This window comes from Magallana gigas, chromosome 8, assembly GCF_963853765.1.
Source record: "Magallana gigas chromosome 8, xbMagGiga1.1, whole genome shotgun sequence".
Taxonomy (NCBI): Eukaryota; Metazoa; Mollusca; class Bivalvia; order Ostreida; family Ostreidae; genus Magallana; species Magallana gigas.
In genome coordinates this window covers 31,961,067-31,983,322 of record NC_088860.1, presented here as the reverse complement: position 1 = coordinate 31,983,322, position 22,256 = coordinate 31,961,067, and the positions used below count along the sequence as shown (strand labels likewise).

At 29.0% G+C, this 22,256-nt stretch overlaps 2 long non-coding RNA genes across 2 annotated transcripts; both read left to right on the top strand.

Moving 5' to 3' along the window:
* Positions 1-4,516: 4,516 nt before the first annotated feature.
* On the top strand, positions 4,517-5,803 carry LOC109619298 (uncharacterized). Its single transcript, XR_010708280.1, has 3 exons — positions 4,517-4,673; positions 5,356-5,533; positions 5,700-5,803. It is a non-coding gene; the product is annotated as an uncharacterized lncRNA (long non-coding RNA).
* Positions 5,804-10,072: 4,269 nt separating this feature from the next.
* On the top strand, positions 10,073-10,890 carry LOC136270910 (uncharacterized). The gene is made up of 3 exons (XR_010708777.1): positions 10,073-10,192; positions 10,336-10,507; positions 10,801-10,890. It is a non-coding gene; the product is annotated as an uncharacterized lncRNA (long non-coding RNA).
* Positions 10,891-22,256: the final 11,366 nt, after the last annotated feature.

The window sequence follows — 22,256 nt, the reverse complement described above, 5'->3', positions numbered from 1 at the left end:
GCCTATTTGTTTTCCTCGTTCTGTTGGTCCTGGCTGTGACTATGTTCACTTCATCAGAAGCCTATAGATACTGGTGGAAACCCAGACAATACTGGAAAGGTTATGGCTCATATGACAACTCATGGAGCTATGGCGATTAAACTTCGTAAGTTCTGCTTTTTAACTTTTTTAAAAGCTATATCAAAAACTAGTTAATTAGTACTTTAACAATGTCATTTTAATCTTTCTGGGTTTTTTTTTAAATTTCAATCAACTAATCATTAGAAATATATCAAATCAGAGGTTTAAGATACGTTGCTTCTATTTTCAGACAGCGGTTCCTTTGGCTTCTGTTTCCACCTTTCTTGGTTTCGGTTATTCGGATTGTTACAAAAATAAGTTTATACATTATCTATGTTTATCAATAAAGACTGATGAATAAAAATTTTTTATCCTTTATTAGAATATATCAGTGATAAAGAAAGTGTCGATTAATTGAAACTGAATTGGTATATTTTAACGTTTACCGTCATTTACTTTGTGTATGTAAGAGGGAAACGGACGTTTTACACAAATAATCAATATAGATTCTTTAAATATTCAAATGTATCAAACTTATCAGCAAGTATGATACCTTTATACTTTCTTGGTGTTTTGCCCCTGAATATTCATAATTTTGACGGTGGTTACGTTTAAAAGATAAAAAAATAAATGAAAACATTTCTGAAACCATTTTTATTTGTATTGGTTTCTATTATTGGGTAACCAATTTTCCCGGTTTGTAGAATAAACGTTATTACGTGTAATCAGGACAATCTTAATAACAATCAAACAAATGCTTGTTTATATATTCGTGCGAATGAAAGTTTGTGTGCAAGGGTTACCTACGGTAGCCACGAAAATTAGCTACCCACGAACATGATAATTCCACGGTAATTTTTAATTTAATGTGAGAGAGAGAGAGAGAGAGAGAGAGAGAGAGAATGAAAGAAAGAGAGAGAGAGAGAATGAAAGAAAGAGAGAGAGAATGAAAGAGAGGGAGGGTAAAATACATATAAATAAGTCTGAGTTAAAAATATTTACTCTTGATATACCCTTATAAAAAGTATTTTATGTAATAGGTACAGTGCACGTAATCATACTATATTTGCATTTAAATATACTCCAATCTTCACAATGCTTAGGTCCAAAAAATGACCTTGCTTATCTGACATAACTAAGATTGTCCTGTATTGTCATCTGATGGCACAATCTAAGCTTAAGACTATATACAGGGGATTCGGTTATTAGTTTCTTACACTGGTAAACCAGTTTTAATTAGCTGCATTTCACCTTGCTGCGGAGAAATTTCTGTAGATAAAAATCTAATAATCTAAACAACATTTATTTTTCTTCCTCATTAAAGGGTAGTTCTTTATATCAATATTTATACTTTTAATTTAACAGTCTCATAAGATGGTGATTTTAATGTTTGTAAAATTGTTTGTATCGATCAATTTGTTTAAACATATACCCTCATGACTCAGGTGTTAAAGTATCAGGCTTGTGAACCATAGATCCCGAGTTCAAATCCACATGATACCCTCGTTCATGTTCGCCGAACAAAGTACATGTAATATCATTCTGGTACCAGCTTTAATGTCCTGCAAATTCACTGGAGTATTTGACATATACTTTTTATGCACCATACGTTTTTTAAAAATTAGTTTGTTTCTGCTGATATTTGCATTTTACCACTCGCAAACACCCTGTATTGGCCTTGACCTTGATATTTAGCTATTGCATCAAAAATAATTATTCAGACTGTAATGTATCTTTTCAATTCACATAGATTTGTTAGCAGAATCAATGATATGTTATAACATTAATTCCTTTAAAATGTTATATTTGCATATCCATTGTTCTTTCCCACTGTAAGTCCAAACGGAGGAACTGCAATTATTTTTCTATGATCGCAATTGCTCTGTCTGTATACTATAACGTCATAAAGGTGTGACGTCATATACTACAATACGATACATCATGTGTTTTTCTCCAAATCCATAAAAATTATGTACTTTTAAATTAAAACATTTCTTTAAAACGTTTTAAAGGAATTACTGAAAGAAATACACACACTTGAAGGTTTGTACGATGATAGAGAAGCCTCAGTAGTGGATTCAAGGGGAAGCTCCCGGCGTTCTTACCTCAACCCTCCGTTGTAGCTTCATTAAAGCACTGGAGGCTCATGCTTACATCTCTATATTTAATTATACATTATATACATTACATTTTAGAGAGAGAAAAAAATTCGCATGTTGTATCCTAAAGCATTCTAATCTTGTTCTCTGTAGTACTTGAACTCTAAAATATTGACTAATTGGAAGTCTATATAGTTTGAAATAGTAAATTTGTATTTCATTTCAATTAACATGTTGAAATACCAAAGCAGGCAACGAAAACATAACTTACATAATGAAGTTACCGCAAAATACAACTAATTCCCAATCATTAGACAAAATACAAGACATGAATTGCTTGAGAAATACTGCAACTAGTTATCAAACACAGTAACACTTTAACCATATTGTCGGTCGAGGTTGCCTTTTACAAATTAAAACGTTGGTTTTCGTGGGTTTCTTTTTAATGAGTTGTGTTTTATTTACTCTTTGGTGTAGCGGTTGGTATGTGTTTTATTTTTCAAGCTCTTTGAGTTGAAAATCAGCTCTAACTGCTATCTAATAGTATGTTTTGTAAGTATAATTGCAATATCAAGGCGGAGGTATTGAAGCTAATACGAAATTGTAATTCATAAAGTCGTAATTGAAAAGTGAGCTCAATTTCTGGGGGAGCTACCGCCCTTTCCTCCCCCTGCTTACACATATTTTGTTCTCAGCTTTTTATCATTTGCCACTGTCCCCTAAAAATGTCAAAATAGATTCAATTAAATCATACTTCTTTTTCCAAAGAAAATGCACAACTTGTGAGTCTTATCTCTTAATATATTGAAACCCGTGGGGTTTCATTTATCTCTTCTATGAACTAATGTTAAAGCAAAAACGTTGATGTCTATGTGTTTGATTAAAATTCAAAGGGACATACGTGGATTTATGACTTCTTAATAACTATTGCACAACCATTTGTTTCGTTTATTAAATGTCTCATTGTTGATATTAATTGATATACAGTATGGTTTAAAAATTTGATTAATCTGTCTTTTCAGACGTAAATATTCTATATCAATATTACAGTTAACAAGTTCACATAATATAAACTTTTTAGAACATACTCATGTATTAATTATGAAAATTATTTATTTAGATAATTACATGTACTTTGTTTTCATATTTTATATATTATGAGAAATGATGTTTGATTTTGCCTCAGGCAATAGTGAAAAAAAAATAGTGATATAATCAGCCGATTTTTTAATTTTATGCATAGATTACTGAATTTATTTTTTTTTTTGGGGGGGGGGGTGACTACATGTAGATTTTTGTCATGTGTATTGTATGAACATGCGTTTCATTGGTAGAAGAATAGTAAATCATAACATTTTTAAGAATACTTGTGTATAATGAGTTGCAAATTAACGTTTATGACTGTAAAATCTTAAAGTACATTTTAGATTGATAAATATTCCTTTGACAGTTTCTTTGTATAACCCACGAGATTAAAGTCGAAGGTACCACACTAAAACATATCCATAAAAAATGTAAAGTAAAACAAACAACTGTGGTTTGCCGTATCGGCATACAGAAAAGGTCAGGGTTGAGTTAAACATTGATACACATTTGTATTTAAAACAGAAGTAACTTATAAATAAATGTAAGGTCCCTTGCTACCGACAACCTTGAAGAATTAGATGAATTAGATTACATGATTTTGCAACAATATGCGTTACAATTTAACTTATCAATGCTGTCAGAAAATAAAAAAAGAAGGTTTCATTTGAAGATAGACTTTGAAATTTGATAATATTATTAAATAAACCATTCACCGTTTGAAATTGTGATATCTACCCAACTTCCGTTTAAAATTAGTACGAAGCCGAAATCAATACGTGCATATCTTTAAATCAAGGAGAATAAAGATTAAATACGCTGTTATATAACTGAAAATTTATATCAAACACTAAAAATAAGAGCAATATTTATTTTCCAACCATTTGTTTTACCTCAAAAGCAAATTCTGGTTAAAAGCAATTACAGGAAATTTTTCAGTCGTAGGTCGGGGATATAATGCCAATTTAATTTCGATATCAGGTAGTTTATTCAAATGAAAACAATAATTTTGGATTAACATCGGAAAATCTTTCAGATTGTCACATCCAATGACAATGTCAAAAAGTATCTGTGCTAAATTGTATGTACGAAGCCGATGAATATTTCTTTGCTGTTCGTTTGATGTCATGTGATGTCGTTTATTTTCCAACTAATTTAAATCTAGTAAAGAGTTTGATTGAATAACAAGCCGATACAAACACTTTGGTTTTCACATACTAGTACCAAATACTTAGTTGGCTTATCTTAAATCTTTTGTGTTTTACATGATTGTAGAGGTCATCTAGTGACGTCATTATTCGAAATTATACCGAGAATATTGAAAATATTTCATACATGCAGTGACATTTAACTTAACAAGCTGGATAGTGTTATATAAGTGAGCGAAACAATCTCCGTGCATCAGAAAAATCCTGATCATTTGGAATACAGGTAAGAGTGCTCGAATTTTTATATATATATTCATTATTATCGTTGACGTTACGTTCAACTTTGTATATTCCTTTTTTGTCGGAATAATGTTTATTGCTTCAGTGCATTTTTGAAATAATGTGTTTAGCAATCAACATTCAATTGTTCCAATGTAAATTAAAAATTCAACTTTAAGCTCAAACCTAGATTAACATGAAATGTAAGCCGTCTTGTAATACTGTTAATTAATTAAATAATCCGTCCAAATTTTTATTTTGATATCTTATTTAGATAAGGGCTAAGATGGAACCATCTTTGTTTAAGGAATAAATTTAATTTCTACCTACGTTATACGATATAACATAACTTTTACGCTTTATACTGTTCCAAGTTATGTTATATACTCGTATAACATAGCTAGAAATTAAATTTATTCCTTATAATTTAATTTTCTATTTAAATCATAAAATAAGGCCCATTAATTAGTTAAAATATGTCAAGTTGTACAAAATTTAAACGTAACGTCAAGTGGATTAATACGCTTCGCACGTGCGTCGTATTGTGACGTAGGCAAGTTATGTTATACGATATATATGAATTTTTTTAGCCAATCAAATGAGGCGTTACTATCAGAATTAAATTATTAGATGATAACTTTTCTTCACTAAAATATTGCATTTTGTCTTTGTTTTATGTTTTACAGCTTGCTTGGCAATCAACATGCAGTTCTCCTTTAGCCTGTTTGTATTCCTCGTCCTGTTGGTTCTGGCTGTGACTATGTTCACTTCATCAGAAGCCTATAGATACTGGTGGAAACCCAGGCGATACTGGAAAGGTTATGGCTCATATGACAACTCATGGAGCTTTGGCGATTAAACTTCGTAAGTTCTGCTTTCTAATTTTTTAAAAATCTATATCAAAATCTAGTTAATTAGCACTTTAACAATGTTATGTCAATATTTCTGTTAGGTTTCTAAAAATTTCAATCAATTATTTATTAGAAATATATAAAATCAGAGGTTTATGATACATTACTTCTACTTTCAGACAGTGGTTCCTTTGGCTTCGGTTTCCACCTTTCTTGGTTTCGGTTATTCAGATTGTTACAAAAATAAGTTTCTACATTATCTATGTATATCAATAAAGACTGATGAATAAAAGAATTTTTTTACTTTATCCTTTATTAAAATGTATCGGTGATAAAGAAGGGGTTGATTAATTGAAACTGAATTAGTATATTTTAACGTTTACCGTCATTTACTTTGTGTATGTAAAAGGGAAACGGACGTTTTACACAAATGATCTATATAGATTCTTTGAATATTCAAATGTATCACACTAATCACTTATTGACTATAATGCCTGTATACTATTTTTGGTGTTTTACCCCTGAAAATTCATAATTTTGACGGTGGTTACGTTTAAAATTTAAAACTATTATTGGGTAACCAAAATTTCCCTGGTTCGTAGAAACGTGAATTCGTGCAATCAGGATGATCTTAATGAAAATTAAACAAATGCCTGTCTAAATATTTGTGATGATGAAATTTTGTGGGAAAGGATTACTTACGAAAGCCACGAACAGATGATTCCACGATTCCATTTTTAAATTCAATTTCTTAATTGTATAATATAAGGTTCATCAATGACGCAAAAGCACATATCTTATTAATTTTGGGTTTTGATATATACCAGCATTTTATAATCTGCAACAAATAACATATATAATTTTCTTAAAACCAAAGTTTTCAGTTTGCTTTCATGTTCAAATAAGAAATTTAAGGGTTTTTTGAGTCTGAAATAAGTATTTAAATAGCAATATTTTCTGCTTTTTTACAAAATTAATTTAGCGTTTTATATTCAGTGTTGTTACCCATTTTCTTAGAGATATTATATGTCAAAAAAGGTTTGTTGCTTAAATTCAAGTTCTTCATTTAAGAATATAAATATTGATACAAAAAAAATGAAACTGAATACATTAACTAAATATTTATTTAGCAATATTTATCATTAAATTCGTATTTTAAAACTATACATAAAGTTGAAAATGTTTGTATCATGTATAGTATGACTAAATTCATTTTATCTGTTTCATAACTTTACCGAGCACAAATTGTTTCCCGACATGAATTATTCAAAGTCTTACCCAATGACTAGACAATATATATTGCATTAAAGATTTTGTTAACTTTGTTTTTAGACCTTTTTACTTACACTGGCTTTCATACCAAAATATTATAACAAAGGGGAAAACGTCATCTTAAATGCAACACTGCTGAAGGCTTTAAATGTGCAACTGAATGCATTGACATTAAACGGTAAAACGAAATTTAGATACGTGTTACCCTGTTTTGATTCAAGGCTATATTTATACCATAAGTACAATACATTGCAAAAAAATACAAGGAACTATCGGAACTATCCAAAATTAATGCGACATATGTGTTGATAACAAGAAAAATACGTACTTTGAAATACTTTCCTTTCTCAATTCAAATTTAAAACATTCATTTCATACTGGTTATAACCTTTTAAGATAACATATGTTAGTATAGGGTAAGGATATTTGCGTTTCATCACTTTATAACTTTTTTTCTGGAGTCTTTAAAGTAAATCCACCCTCCTGTTACGTCATACATTTTACATAACCCATGAATTCATTAAAATTCTTGCAATTAGATTTGTAATTTCTATGTTATCATAGGTGCACATCAAAAATTCAAATCATTGTTTACTTGGAGATATTTGATAAGTGTTTTTCATCCTATTCGACATTATTCAATAATGACAAAGGGAAATAACTCTTTTCTATTTTTCTCTAAGTGATATATCTAAATGCTATAATTTTTCTAATGTAAACAATTTTTTCTTTTTTTTAAATTAATTTCAGTTTTCTGGCATAGTAAGCAATAAAATTTAAATAGACAAACAAATATCCATCCACTTATATTTAATTTTTAAACAAAAAAAAGTGTGATTTTCAGATGATAATTTCAGCTTTTGTTTTTTATTACCTTACATCTTAAATAGTATGGATACATATATATTTAATTTATTTTTTGATGAAATTCAGGTCCAATAAGTTTTAAAAAAAAAAGTGAAGGTTTTAACTTTGAACCCATGGTTTTATAGGTAGGGAGTTACATGTACCTTAAGTTTTGTCTTCGTCCTTTGTATGAATTCCTTTATATCGGCATATATACGTAAGTATGTGCACTGCATACTAATGCAAGTTATACATCATTTGCATGACGTAGCTTCATTAAAGCATTGTAGGCTGGTGCTAACATCTCTATATTTAAGTAAACATTACATTCTTTATTTTCTTCTGAATCACCATTTTTTAAAACATTATTTTTCGTTGCGAATCTCATGTCGCATTTTCGAGAAAACGAATTCGCATGTTGTATCCTAAAGCATTCTTATCTTGTTCTCTGTAGTATTTGAACTCTGAAATATTGACTAATTGGAAGTCTACATCGTTTGAAATAGTAAATTTGTATTCCATTACAATTGACATGTTGAAATACCAAAACAGGCAACGAGTAAATAACTTACATCATGGAGTTACCGCAAAATACAACTGTTTCCCCATCGTTAGACAAAATACAAGATATGAATTGCGTGAAAAATGCTGCAAATAGTTATCTTTAACCAGTCGAAGTTGCCTTTTACAAAAACGTTGGTTTTAGTTATTTTTTTGAGTTGTGTTTTATTTACTCTTTGTTGTAGCGGTTGGTGTGTGTTTTAATTTTCAAGCTTTTTTAGTTGAAAATCAACTCTGACTGCTATCTAATAGAATGTTGCAATATCATGGCTGAGGTATTGAAGCTTATACAAAATTGTAATTCATGAAGTCGTAATAGAAAAGTGTGCTCAATTTCTGGGTGAGCTACCGCCCCTCCCTCCCCTGCTTACAAATATTATGTTCTTAGATTTTTTTCCTTTTGCCACTGACCCCTCAAAATGTCAAAATAGAGTTAAACCATACTTCTTTTTGCAAAGAAAATGCACAACTTGTGAGTCTTATCTATTGATATATTGAAACTCATGGAATTTCTCTAGTAGACTGATTTCAGCGGTATATTATGAAGAAATCCCGTTGGTTTTATAACGCTCCCATGGGCTCATCCATCCTAAGGTAGTTGATTATACTAGTACGTCCTCTAGGTTTATTACGATACAAGCAAGCTCGCATGTTGATTTTTTAAAACTTCATTTACATTATCCCATTGATTCTCTTTTTCAGACAAAAGAAATTCTGATAAAGATAGATTTGGTTTTATTTGCTTATATACATTTTCAGACTGCAGAATAATAACGTCAGTTAAAAGTCAAGGAATGTAATAAATGTTTCTCAACAAATTTTTTTTCTGATTTCGAGATCAAGTACAGATAACCAAACCAATGTAAGATACAGAGATCAGAATATCCTGCATATAATGTTTTAATTTAGACTGTGTCATGAGATGACACAACAAGACAACATTTAGTTTCATGTCAGATAAGCAAGGCCATTATAAACAAATATTTATTTTTTGACATTTATTAAGCATTCTGCAGTTTGGAATATATTTGAAAGCAAATCTAGTATGCTTCATTAAAATAATTACATTATGGGCATCATTTCACAACATTTTCAGATAGACATCAAAAGAAAATATTATTTGAGCATCTTAGATTTACAAATATTTGAGAATGCTTGAGGATAATTTTTTTCTTAATTTTTTCCTCTGTTATTTTCAGTTGATATGGGATAATGCACGTAAGCACGAGTTCATTAGGGCACAACATGGGTTTTTTAATTCACACTTATTTATTTCACTAGGAATACATACTACAGCGTTCTTTATTGACTTCGACTTTGAAATGAAAAAACCATATAAAAACATATTGCATTCTTTTTTGTGCTTTTTTCAGTTTCAACTTGTTTAAAAATTAAACTTCTAAAAATTTAGGTCTCTTTATTTTACGAGTATGTCTTCCTTGAAATCTCATTGCAATCATATTTTTTGGCATATAAATAATGATTTGCATTTTTCGATAAAGTTATTTTTTGTATATTTTAAAAGTAGTAGTATCACGCATATATGTACATATATGAATATAGTAATATTTTGTTTAGCCCCCAATTCGTATTTTGATTATCATCCAATTGATATGAGAAATGTCGGTATAAATGAAAAAAATCTAGCGACGTACTTGCACACCTATTCAGTGAAATCATATTTCAGGAAAAAAGTTAAATACACTATTCAATGTTTAATAACATTCAGAAATATAAGAAAAACATTCCGTGGGAAGAAATGGAAACCCCCTCTACAGTCATTGCCATGTCAAGCATACCGGTTAAATAAAGGTTGCAACATCCGTACAAGATGTACCATACAACATTTAAGTTAATCTATAAACAAGGTTACTAGATATTCCATTCATTGACTTTTGACTCGGATAAAATATCTGCAACTGCAATGGTATATAAGCGAGCACAACCATGTGTTTGTTATCAGAATTGTTAAGTCCTGATCAACGTCTGCCAGGTAAGATTTTAATCTCTCAGCCTATGTACCTATCAAAGTATAGCTAGTAAAAAAAGGATGAATTATAAAAAGAATAGCATTCTTTCATTGTGGAGATATTCATAAAATCAAAGTATATATCTTAGATTTCTTTCTTGCTTAAGGTATTCAAGATGCAGTTCTCCTATAGCCTGTTTGTTTTCCTCGTCCTGTTGGTACTGGCTGTGACTATGTTCACAACATCAGATGCCTACAAAAGATACCGGCCGAGTTCTTCAGAATCATCTGAATCATGGGACAATTCCAGGGACTGGAGCTATTACGGTTGAAAAAAAAGTAATGAGAAATGTGTTATTTAAATATTGAAATCATCAAAGTTAAAATTTACTTACTTTATTAAAGTAAATATTGTCATTTGTAAACAGGATATTAACTTTATCAGAAGCCTGGATATTTTCTTCTTTATTAAAATCTGCTTATACCATCTGTAACAAATGTAAATATTTTTCATTGTTCGTAACAGTCTTTTAGGTTTGTGTTACTCAAAATGTCTATAATCAATTTTATATGCTATCTGATTTTAAAATGTTAAAAGTAAATTTTGACTACCTTGCGCTTTATCTTTACAGATGGAAAAACCAAGCCTTCCCTGTGAGCATCTTGATATCTGGAGTCCAGAATATGTTGTTGTTTTTGTTTGTGTAATGTTAAGTTTTTTTTGTGAATAAATAAAATTCAGAATCATTTGTTTTACCTTCCACCTTTTCTTGTTAATTGATTTATTGATTGATTTTTAAGTTTGAAATCAGTCTAACTACATAGAACATATCAATTATCAAACGATAGACTTAAAGCAGAGAAATGATAGTTTGAATTGAGATTTATATATTCATACTCTACTGTTAGATTTGTTTCAGAGGTATTAATGTGTTTCAATATTACCTGTGACAAGAATAAATATGTATTATTAAATTAGTTTTCAGGTACCTACTATTTTAGATACAATTGTATCTTAAGATATTTTCATTTATTTAATTTTGTCACCATTAAAACAACTATGCGAAAATACGTCTACATACTAGTAATTAATACTAACAGTGTTTTCATTATTTACATGATAAAATATCGAGAAAACTATATTCATACAACGTTCTACTGAGTATGCCTTTGTTAACATGTGTTCTGGTTGATATAATGATGAATCATCATTGATCACTGATCATAGAAGACAACTGCTTGTGTGTGTTCCTATAATTCTTTTAAAAAACTGTCTTCGTCGTTAGTTTTCAACGTCTACCATGAGGTACACATAACCTTCTTGAACGAATTTCTCTCATGTTCAAAATTTTAATATCTATAAATAATTTAATGCAATAAAACAGCTTCTTTTTTTCTGCTTTTTGCCACTGAATTGAACATCTGTGTATATGAGCTTTTTATCAAGGGGATAGTCTTCGTTTAATGTTCTGTTTGCGTCATTTTGTTAGTTTAAGTTTGATACACTGGAATTCCAAAATTGAATAGTTTTTTCTTTTCCATTTGTTTTATAACACCATGCATCCATGGTGGTTAATTTGTTTATGGTATTTCTAAATTCGTTTCCTCCATACGTATTTTGTATTTTATTTTGATAAAGGGTGGAAAATGGATCAATACGATATAAAATTATAAATGATGGCATCAAGCAAAAGCCACTTCTTTAAAATATTTTCCTACGTATCCTCCGTATTATTAAATGAATTAGTTTGTTTGAAACAGTGTTTAATGAGATTAAAGGAATATTTAATATTCTACCTGCTGTTCTTTCGGTTCATGAAATTAGAAATATGCATTAATATTTAAATTTCAAAAAATACATTGAAAATGGATAAATCGTTAATATAGTTGTCAATCGTATCTTCATTTTTATTAAAGATAACTTGTTATCTAGTGTTGGGTTAAGGCCATTTCTATATTATCTTTAAAAAGCAAAAAATGAGTCCCTTTCTTTGCGTTGAGTGACCTCGCTCAAGCCAAATGAAAATGTTTCAATTCAAATTATACTCAATACTTTTGCAACTGAAAAAACGAATAGAACCAAACAAATATTTTTTTTTATTAAGAATAGATTTAGAAGCCACAAATATAGAACTTTACGGCGTGTAAGTTTTATTTTTTATGTTTCATTAGACTATAGTAAGCATATTCGCTATCATGTAAGATTTCATTACATTTTCTTATGTTCTCTACAATGATATCATCTACTTTTAGAAAAAGAATGTCATGTGTCATTTTTATGTTGTATTCCTTTTAACTTTATTTAAATTCGAGATGTTGAATTAAAAAATATATTGTATACATTGTAGTGTCATAATTTTGAGTAGAGGTGAAAGTTAAATGTCTTATCTTCAAATTTTAACATCATCTGGTAGGTTGATATATTTTATATAATAGTAGTCATATCAAAATTCATAGTTATTAACCACGGCAATTTACACGTGTTAACCCACCTTCACTTTTACCACCAAATTCTATGAAAGATCTTTTGTGCTTTTTTTTAAAACATGCAATGAATATATTTTCAATGGAAATTTTGAAATCGAAATTACATTCGCCAAATTAGAATCATGTAATTTTTTCATAGTTACATTAATCACATAATCATAATCTTTTGTTTTATAATATATTTAATATATATATATATATATATATATATATATATATATATATATATATATATAATATATATATTTCGACCAAAGATAATAAATTCCTGTCCTCTTTAACAAAATTATAACCTTCATCACAATCAACATATATCTTAAGACATCTGGGTATCGTTTTACAATTAAACTTTAGATTTTGGAGCAATTTGTCATCAAAATTACACATTTATTTTGAACAATTTTACTTTTACCCTTTTTGACTGTCATTTGTTGAAATATTTTTTAAATAATAGAATAAGATTTAAATTATTTAATTTGATCATTATAATGATCAGTTTTAGCAATTTAAACAAAATTGACCCAATTTAAGAGTTTTAACGTTTCTTAAACTTCTTGTCTTACTTATTGAAGTATTTTAATGTTTCATTTGAGCCCCCAAATTGTCATAAGATAAGCTTTTTTTCACGCAGATGGGTGAGGCTAATTAGAACATTTATATAGAAATATACTATTTATAATTGTTGGAACCAATTCGACGAACATTAAAACTTTCAAAAGCATTAGGACCAAAGCCATTCAAATGCGTACAAATGTACTTACCATTTAATAAAAAAAAAGATAATAAAATCCAGATTGGTAATTTTCGAAATTAATTCTTTGATTTGTTAATGAAATGTTCATGAGCAGCCTTGAATGGAATGAAAAAGGAAAGTGCTCGTTTGGTTGTCTCGGGAAAAACATGAACATTTGCAAAAAGGATAAAAATTTTGAAAGTATGAGTCCGTTGTGTGTTAGAAGGCTATATATATGCGATTGGCCTATTTTTTTTTAAAATCATTTTTACCATCATCATGTTGCTTTGAATTATTTGTAAGTGTTTTATATTTCTTGGTGTATTACGTACTATCTATACAAGTTTTTGTTTATTCTTTATTCTGAATTCAGATTTGTTAGTGGTTATATGTAGCAGATATACGGGTTGGTGCAGAAATATGCCAGACACAAATCCAAGATGGCTGCGTCTTTGTTTTGATTATTCTTTGTCCACAATGCCCACAGAAACTCTGGACGATGTTTCTCTTGGAAATTATATTACTCCAGAGAAAAACGTTCTTTATACAAAGAACTATTCTTATTTCCAGTCAGGACTGTCTCCAGTTGGTAACAAATCTGAAAAACTCCTTCGTCAATCCTTCTTGTCTTGGACAACAGACAACAAACAACTTACCAAAAAGATCCATTCTTACAAGTGTACGCGTTAAAATCTAATAAACTGAAATAAAGTTTTCTTATTTCCAGGGTTGGATTTTCTGATAAGCTGGAGGATAACCAATTGCAGGTTGTATACAGCTCTAAAGCAGATCCAACTTCCACATATCTCTCAGTTTCTTAACAGTGCACAGAATTTGGAGGTATGGTCTTTATAGAAACCCTTCTTTGCATGATTTTATTTTTAAAATGTTGAAAAATTAAACTAAAATTGTATTTTATAATGTGAGTATATTTATGTCCAAAACCTAAACTTTCCTTCTTAAGACAGGTAAACGTCCTGCCTAAATGAAAGATTATAAATTATATATCTCGTATGCCATCAAATTGTTAGATATATCAAACATATTAACTCTACTTAAATTATGAGTTACGAATTTACATGGCTAAATCATATCCAAAGTTGCAAGGAATGATTTTAACCTATGTTTCCACGCTCGATGTGGTGATTTTTTTTTAATCTATCTCATTCAAAGAAAATATCTTTAAAATATCCACATGTATTAATGATATTGGAACTTTTACTATAAAGATACTCTAATTGTTTTTATCATTTTCAAAATTGCTAATTGCCTACATAGCATCTACGTCTTAGAAGATATAAATAATTATCTGGAGCGATAGGTTTGCTTGTTATAAAAGAAGGTGAAAATGTGATTATTTGTAAGAAGGCGTAATTATATATATATATATATATATATATATATATATATATATATATATATATATATATATATATATATATATATATATATATATATATATATATATATATAAAGCACTAAAAATGGCTAACGACACGAACAATAGAAATTGTCAAATTTTCGGGACAACCAGTCCCTCCTTCAGGACCAAAAAATAAATTACATGAGTACAAAACAAAGAAAACAAAATCTTAAGCTACTACTAAACTACTTAAGAAACTATAAAAAAAAAAAAAAGAACAGCTACATTATGAACATTTGTTCACATTCTCAAAGAAGGTGTTGCTACTGTCGCCGATCGCTCTAAAGTAATCAATCATTGGAACTCATTGGAATTCTCTATTAGACTGATTTCAACGGTATAGTATAAAGAAACCCCGTTGGTTTTATAACGCCCCCATGGGTTCATATGTGACAATCATCCATCTTCAGGTAGTTGATTATGCTAGTAAGTCTTCCAGGTTTATTATGATACAAGCTCGCATGTTCATTTTATTTTTTTTAAACTTCATATACATTATCCCATCGAATTTTTTTTTCAGAGAAAGAGAAATTCTTATAAAGATAGATTTGGTTTTATTTGCTTATATACATTTTTATACTGCAGAATAATAACGTCAGTTAAAAGTCAAAGAATGTTATGTTTCTTAACAGAAATTTTTCTAATTTCGGGATCAAGTACAGATAACCAAACCAATGTAAGATACAGAGATCGGAATATCCTGTATATAATGTATTATTTTAGACTGTGTCTTGAGATGACACAACAAGACAACATTTAGTTTCATGTCAGATAAGCAAGGCCATTATAAACAAACAAATATTTTTGACATTTATTAAGCATTCTGCAGTTTGGAATATATTTGAACGCAAATCTAGTATGCTTCATTAAAATAATTACATTATGGGCATTATTTCACAACAGGCTTTTTTTTAATTCACATTAAATTCACTAGATACTACAGCGTTCTTTATTGACTTCGACTTTGAAATTTAAAAAAATGATTTGTTTAAAACTGACTGAAGTATGTGGCATTGGTTATGTCCAAAAACATATAAAACATATTGCATTCTTTTTTGTTCTTTTTTCAGTTTCAACTGGTTTTAAAAATTAAACTTCTAAAAATTTAGGTTTCCTTATTTCACGAGTATGTCTTCCTTGAAATCTCATTGCAATTATATTATTTGGCATATAAATAATGATTTGCATTTTTCGATAAAGTTTTTTTCTTGGAAGTAAATTAAATTTTTTTATTGAATTAAATTATTTTATTAAATTAAATTAAATTAAAAATAAAAAGAAGTAGTATCACGCATAGGTGTACATAAACATGTATGAATATAGTAATACTTTGTTAAGCCACCAATTCTTATTTTGATTATCAACTAATTGATATGATAAATGTCGGTATAACTCAAAAATAATCTAGCGATGTTCTTGAACCTATTCAATGAAATCATATTACAGGAAAAAGGTTTAATACAATATTCAAAGTATAATAAAATTCAAAAAATATACATAAAAAAATATTCGGGGGAAGAAATGGAAACCCCCTTTACTGTTATTGCCATGTCAAACATACGAGTTTTCAAATAAAGGTTGCAACATCCGTACAAGACGTACCATACAACGTTTAAGTTCATCTGTAAGCAAGGTTACTAGATATTACATTCATTGACTTTTGACTCAGATAAAATATCTGCAACTGCAATGGTATATAAGCAAGCACAACAATGTATTCGTTATCAGAATTATTTCAAGTCCTGATCACGTCTGCCAGGTAAGGTTTTAATCTCTCAGCCTATGTACTTATCCAAGTATAGCTAGTAAAAAAGAAATATAAAAAAAATAGCATTCTTTCTTTGTGGAGATATTCATAAAATCAAAGTATATATCTTAGATTTCTTTCTTGCTTAAGGTATTCAAGATGCAGTTCTCCTTTAGCCTCTTTGTTTTCCTCGTCCTTTTGGTACTGGCTTTGACTATGTTCACAACATCAGATGCCTACAAAAGATACCGGTCGAGATCTTCAGAATCATCTGAATCATGGGACAATTCCAGGGACTGGAGCTATTACGGTTGAAAAAAGGTATCGAGAAATGTGTTATTTAAATATTGAAATCATCAAAGTTAAAATTTACTTACTTTATTAAAGTAAATATTGTCATTTGTAAACATGATATCAACTTTCTAAGAAGCCTGGTTATTTTCTTCTTTATTAAAATCTGCTTATACCATCTGTAACAAATGTAAATATTTTTTATTGTTCGTAACAGTCTTTTAGGTTTGTTTTCCTCAAAATGTCTAATCAATATTATAAGCTATCTGATTTTGTTGAATGTAAATTTTGACTACCTTGCACTTAATCTTTCAGATGGAGACACCAGGCCTTCTCTGTGAGCATCTTGATATCTGGAGTCCAGAATATGTTGTTGTTTTTGCTTGTGTAATGTAATTTTTTTGTGAATAAATAAACTCCAGAATCATTTGTTTTACCTTCCACTTTGTTTTGTTAATTGATTTATTAATTGTTAAGTTTGAATTCAGGCTAACTACATAGAGCATATCAATTATCAAACAATAGACTTAAAGCAGAGAAATGAGAGTTTGAATTGAGAATTATATATTCATACTCTACTGTTAGATTTGTTTCAGAGGTATTAATGTGTTTCAATATTACTTGTGACAAAAATAAATATGTATTATTGAATTAGTTTTCAGGTACCTACTATTTTAGGTACAATTGTATCTTAAGATATTCTACAAATATTGACTGGGATTGAGGGCACCATTGATTATATTAGCCCCCGAGGGACGAAATTTTGCCCGATGCGAAATTATATTACTGAATATAACAATTTCATTTATTTAATTTTGTCACCATCAAAACACCTTTGCGAAAATACGTCTACATACTAGTAATTAATACTTACATTGTTTTCATTTGTTACATGATAAAATATCGAGAAAACTATATTCATACAACGTACTACTGAGTATGCCTTTGCTGTCATGTGTTCTGGTTGATATAATGATGAATCATCATTGATCACTGATCAGAGAAGACAACTGCTTGTGTATGTTCCTATAATTCTTTTAAAAAGTTGGCTTTGTCGTTGGTTTTCAACGTCTACCATGAGTACACATGACCTTATTGAACACATTTCTCTCATGTTCTAAATCTTACATAATTTAATGCAATACAACAGCTTCATTCTTTTTGCTTTTTGTCGCTGAATTGAACATCTGTGTTTAAGAGCATTTTATCAAGGGGGTAATCTTTATTTAACCTTTCAGTGTTTTTTTTTGTTTTTTTGTTTTTTTCTTTCTTTTTTCTTTCTTTTTTTTTGGTGTCATTACTTTAGTTTAAGTTTGATACACAGGAATTCCATACTGAATATATTTTTCTCTTCCATTTGTTTTATAACATCATGCATCCATGGTGGTTAATTTGTTTATGGTATTTCTTAATTTTTTTCCTCAATACGTATTCTGTCTTTTGTTTTGATAAAGGGCGGAAAATGGATCAATACGATATAACATTATAAATGATGGCATCATTCGAAAAGCCACTTCTTTAAAATATTTTCCTACATTTTATTAAATGAATTAGTTTGTTTGAAATAGCGTTTAATGAGATCAAAGGAATATTTAATATTCTACCTGCTGTTCTTTCGGATAATGAAATTAGAAATGTGCATAAATATTTAAATTTTAAAAAATACTTTGAAAATTGTTAAATCGTTAATATAGTTGTAAATGGTATCTGCATTTTTTAAATGATAACTTGTACTCTGGTGTTGGGTTAAAGCCATTTTTAAATTCTTTTTAAAAGCAAAAAATGCGTCCCTTTCTTTGCGTCAAGTGACCTTGCTCAAGCCAAATGAAAATGTTTCAATTCAATTTATACTCCATACTTTTGCAACTGAAAAGACAAATAGAACCAAACAAATATTTTTTTTTTCAAGAATAGATTTAGAAGCCACAAATATAGAACTTTACGGCGTGTAAGTATTATTTTTTTTATTTTTCATTAAACTATAGTAAGCATATTTGCTATCGTGTAAGATTTCATTACATTTTCTCATGTTCTCTACAATGATATCATCTACTTTCAGAAAAAGAATGCCATGTGTCATTTTTATGTAGTATTCTGATCATTTCCTTTTAACTTTATCTAAATTCAAGATGTTGAATTATCAAATCTCTTGTATACATTGTAGTTTCATAATTTTGAGTAGAGGTGAAAGTTAAATGTCTTACCTTCAAATTTTAAACATCATCTGGTAGGATGATATATTTTGTATAATAGTAGTCATATCAAAATGCATAGTCCCGACTAATTAACTGCGTCAATTTACACGCGTGTTAACCCACTTTCACTTTTAACACCGAATTCTAAGAAAGATCTTTTGGGCTTATTTTTTTAAACATGCAATGAATATATTTTCAATGGAAATTTTGATATCGAAATTACATTCGCCAAATTAGAATCATGTGATTTTTTCATAGTTACATTAATCACATAATCATCATCTTATGTTTTATAATGATTTTGTGTATCACTTTCGACCAAAGATCATACATTCCTGTTCTCTTTAACAAAATTATAACCTTCATCACATTCAACATAATCACATTCAACATATATCTTAAGACATCTGGGTATCGTTTTACAATTAAACTTTAGATTTTGGAGCAATTTGTTATAAAAATTACAAATTTATTTTGAACAATTTTACTTTTACTCCTTATGACTGTCATTTTTTGAAATATTTTTTTAATAATAAAATAAGGTTTACATTATTTAATTTGATCATTATAATGATAAGTTTTAGCAATATAAAAAATAATAACCCAATTTAAGTGCTTAAACGTCTCTTAAACGTTGTTGTCTTACTTATCGAAGCATTTTAATGTTTCATTTGAGCCCCCAAAAAATGTCATAAAATAAGCTTTTTTTCACGCAGATGGGTGAGGCTAATTAGAACATTTCTTCGAACTTTAAAACTTTCAAAAGCATTAGGACCAAAGCCATTCAAATGCGTACAAATGTACTTATCATTTAAAAAAAAAAGACAATAAATTCCAGATTGGTAATTTTCGAAATTAATTCTTTGATTTATTAATGAAATGTTCATGAGCAGCCTTGAATGGAATGAAAAAGGAAAGTGCTCGTTTGGTTGTCTCGGGAAAAACATGAACATTTGCAAAAAGGATAAAAATTTTGAAAGTTGAGTCCGTTGTGTGTTAGATTGCTATATATATGCGATTGGCCTATATTTTTTTTAAAATCATTTTTACCATCATCATGTTGCTTCGAATTATTTGTAAGTGTTTCATATTTCTTTGTATATTACCTACTATATATACAAGTGTTAATGTTTTTTCTTTATTCTGAATTCAGATTTGTTAGTGGTTCTGTGTAGCAGATATACGGGTTGGTGCAGAAATATACCAGACACAAATCCAAGATGGCTGCGTCCTTGTTTTGATTCTTCTTTGTCCACAATGCCCACAGAAACTCTGGACGATGTTCCTCTTGGAAATTACATTACCCCAGAGGAAACGTTCTTTATACAAAGAACTATTCTTATTTCCAGTCAGGACTGTCTCCAGTTGGTAACAAATCTGAAAAACTCCTTCGTTAATCCTTCTTGTTTTGGACAACAGACAACAAACAACTTACCAAAAAGATCCATTCTTACAAATGTAAGCTTTAAAATCAAATAAACTGAAAAAAAGTTAACTGATTTCCAGAGTTGGATTTTCTCATTGTTTTATATTATTTTCTATGAAGCAGATAAGTAGGAGGATAACCAGCTGCAGGTTGTATACAGCTCTAAAACAGATCCATCTTCCACATCTCTCTCAGTTTCTTAACAGTACACAGAATTTAGAGGTATGGTCTTTATAGGAACCCTTCTTTGCATGATTTGATTTTTAAAATGTTGAAAAGTTAAATTAAAATTGTATTTTATAAAGTGTGTATAACTATGTCGAAAACTTAAGACAGGTAAACGTCCTTCCTAAATGAAAGATAAATTATATATCTCGTATGCCATCAAAATGTCATAAGATATATCCAGCATATTAACTCTACTTGGATTATGATTTACAAATTTACATAGTAAATTAATAGTCCAAAGTTACAAGGAATAATTTAAATCTTTGTTTCCACGCTCGATGTGGAGATTTTCTTTAAATCTTTGTCATTCAAAGAAAATATCTTTAAAATATTCACATGTATTAAATTCAGTTATGATATTGGAACTTTTACTATAATGATACAGTAACTTTAGTAACTTTAATTGTGTTTATCATTTTCAAAATTTCTAATTGTCTACATAGTATCTACGTTTTAGAAGATGAAAATATGATAGATAGATAGATAGATAGATAGATAGATAGATAGATAGATAGATAGATAGATAGATAGATAGATAGATAGATCGATCGATAGATAGAGTTATATATAGTTATTACATAGTTAATGTTAATTATCTTTATCCTTACTAAGAGATAATAAATAAAAACAGTGTACAAAATAAGCTTTCAAATCATTAAAGAATAAAACTCGTCTAAACAAAGAATTTATCCAGCTGTTTTATTTCATTAAAAAATTATATAATAATTGAGGATAATTTATGTATTGCATATTCCGTTCATAATACACAGTACACTTATACATTCTACATGGGCCGATTTATCTTGTCAGCAATTAACTCGTCCAACCAGTACCAATTACATGTATGTGAGTTTAAAACAATGGTCTCTAGGTCAAACTGCTCACGTAAAAATGTCTGTAGGAACATTTATATAGAGAACATAAAACCAACGGATGTCTATACAAATTGTAAAATGAAAGCGAAAGGTCCGATGTTTAATCTTACTCGGTCGTCACCGATATAAAATTCACTTTCCAATCAAAAGTCACGAGATGCTTTTTCGTGCCCGTGCTTTGTACAGTAAGTTCTTGCCATGCATAATGCCATAAACTGATAGCAGACTGAGGTTAAAATTTTGAAATAGTACAACTTTTGAAACAGCTTCTGAATAATAAAATAATTTTGTATAATGCATTTGTTTTTGCGTTTTTTTTAGTTTTACTATTAAATTTGTAGCTTATCAAACCTTTTCTTTTGAAAACTAATCATGATATTTTAATCAAAAAATAGGAGTTTCGTCTGTTTACAGTTAATGATCTTGGAATCAGGTATTATATCCGCCTGTTTGCCTGCAGCGCAATATTTTGTTTCTTGGACATAACTCAAAAACTGTAATAACAACGTTTTAGAATTAACAATGTTATGACATTGTAAAATTGAACTATATATATATATATATATATATATATATATATATATATATATATATATATATATATATATATATATATATATATATATATATATATATATATATATGTTTCTAATCGTGTAAGCCACATTTTTAACTGAGCATGA